Source organism: Eubalaena glacialis, chromosome 1 (genome assembly GCF_028564815.1).
Source record: "Eubalaena glacialis isolate mEubGla1 chromosome 1, mEubGla1.1.hap2.+ XY, whole genome shotgun sequence".
Lineage (NCBI taxonomy): Eukaryota > Metazoa > Chordata > Mammalia > Artiodactyla > Balaenidae > Eubalaena > Eubalaena glacialis.
In genome coordinates, this window is record NC_083716.1 from 32115756 (window position 1) to 32118386 (window position 2631).

Genomic DNA, 2631 nt, shown 5'->3' on the forward strand with positions numbered 1-2631 from the left:
ACACTTTACTAATCTCATTTCCGGAGCATCTACTCTGTGGCCATGGCAAGCACCTACAAGCCTTAGCTGATTGAATCCTCACAACACCACTGTCTGGTAGGTACTAGCATCCCCACTGGGTTTAACAACTTTCTCAAGGTCACAGAACTAGTCAATGGTCACAAGTAGGAAATGACTGAATTTAATCTGAGTATAAAACCTGTGCTCTTAACTGCAAAGAAGCCTTCCTCTACATGTGTCTTCCCCAATAACAAATCTGAGCTCTGCTCATCCATTCTGCCATATTTGAGACTGTTGCTACCTTCAAAAGTACATGAACTCCTCACCACAATACCAGGGAAAAGTGATATGACAGCTGCCTTCAAGCATTTACAAAGCTGTCTGTGTTGATTAAGAGAGAAAGATCAAAAATCTTCAGATGGAACTTACAGAGTAATAGATTTTTTTTTTGGCCCCAGCTGGCAGCTTGCAGGATCCTAGTTCCCAGACCAGGGATCGAACCCACACCCCCTTCAGTGGAAGCACGGAGTCCTAACCACTGCCTCCAGGGAATTTCCAGAGTAATAGATTTTAACTCTCTGTGAGTAAGAACTTTTTATTAACTAGGGGTCTCTAAAAATAGAGAGGCCACATTGCACAGTGGGATATTACAGGTCATGAAATTTGTTCAAATAGAGTCTAAACAACTGTTTGTTGAGATGTTACAGAAGGGATTTAAACATCTGGTAAGACCTTTACTGCAGTTCTGCCATTCCAGGGTGCTGTGATTGCTTGCCAAAGATCAAAATCTGGGATGAGAGTCCACTGTGGTCTTCACTGGTAGGCTTTTGGTTACTGAAGTGCTGAATGTTTCACGTGAGAATGAAGTCTTAACTACCAAGTGGCCCCGCAGCCTGGAGTAAGGGAAAGATTCTGGCAAGAATCTGGGATTGTCATGTTCACCTCCAGGGTATGGCCAGAAGAAGAACTGGTATGTCACCTAAGTGGTAAAGGAGATGGAGAAGTACAGAGACATGGCTGAGAGCTCAGGCTCTGACATCGGGTTGCCTGTACAAATCTCATCATCTCCCTTGCTTTGGAACTGTGACCTTGAGCACGGTGCTTCACTTCTCTAAGCCTCAGATTTCCCCATCTGTAAAATGAGGATTGACTGAGGTAACCCACAGAAACTCCTGAGTGGAGTGTTTGGCACAGAGGAAGCACTTTAAATAAATGTCAGTTGGTAGTGATTTCGTGTTTTGTTTTTAGAGAAGTCCCACTTTGATCTGAAATCAGTTCTATATGATTTATAAAGCTATTAAATCATTGAAATATTATGCTAACCAATGTCTAATTTAATTTGCTTTGAATCATTAGTATTGGAAAGATTACTATCAAAAATTTAAAATGTGATGATGCCTGTCTGGTTATTAGGTTATTGTCTCTCAATCAAGAAATCTCTCTTTCTATGATCTGCTCTATGAGGTTGGGGCTAGGACTGTGCAAACTCCATCTCTCACGTCATCTGGCTCCATGTTGGTCCCTGCCAATAGGGGGCACTAGAGAGAGAGAGAGACTGCAAGCCTGCAGAGAGGAGGACTTGACCCTTTTGATTTGCTTGCTGACACTGTCAGGGTCTTCTCAGTAATCGTTCTTCACTCTGGCATCTCCAGCTTTTTTTTTTTTAACCTTTCTCCCCCTTTTTTGGCACAACCAGACACAGCTTCATCATACCCTTCAGAGGTACCAGCACTAGCCAGGAACATCTACTTCTCAGAGGTCTGAGTCCCAGCTCTGCAGGGATCTTCCTATGAACTCCTACAGCACCACCAGCAGCAGGCAGCACCCTTTCCTCAGAGATCTGGTTTCCAGCTCCATGGGGACTGCCTGCTCCAAACTTTCAGATTTCAACAATGCCCACTCCGTCCCTTTGTTCCTGCAGCCCTTGGGGTGGGACATGCTTCCTACAATTACTCTCTCTGAGATATCTCAGTGTTCTCATTTTGCTTTGTAGCCTTCCGATGCCTGATAAGCCAATCTCCTGTATTAAATTCTCTTTGTTGAAAGATCTAGTGTGCTTTCCTATTTCCTAACTGGACCCTGACTGATAAATACATTGTCCAGTGAAAGTGAGGGTGTAGGAAATGGAGAATCACCTACACTGCTGAAGGCATACTCATTCTAAGGGGAAATTTGTCTCAGAAATGATACACGTATGACTGCTGCTCATAGCCCATTGGCCAGAATCAGCCACATAGTCCACCTAACTACGGCAGGGCTTGGAAATGCAAGGGAGCACATGGGATTTACGGGGAGTGTTCCTGTTTCTGCCATGCCTAGGATCAAGCTAAGTGCTGACAGATGGTTGTGAAGACTCGCAGTCAAGGGGACATTACTGCACCTGCACCAAGCTTGGGGAAGAGATTAAGGAGGGCCAGAGCCCTACACTTCCTAGAGGAGAGGCTTCAAGATGGGGACCACACTGTACAGAGGTCAGGCCATTCTGGGCACTTGCCAGAATTCCAAGCTGTGGGTATGGTCCTGGGGACAAGAAGATGTGATCCCCCTGAAATAACTTCATACCAATTTTTCCTTCTTTCAAGCATCATATAGAGGTGAAAGTACTTTATAAAGCACTAAAGTACTTAGGGC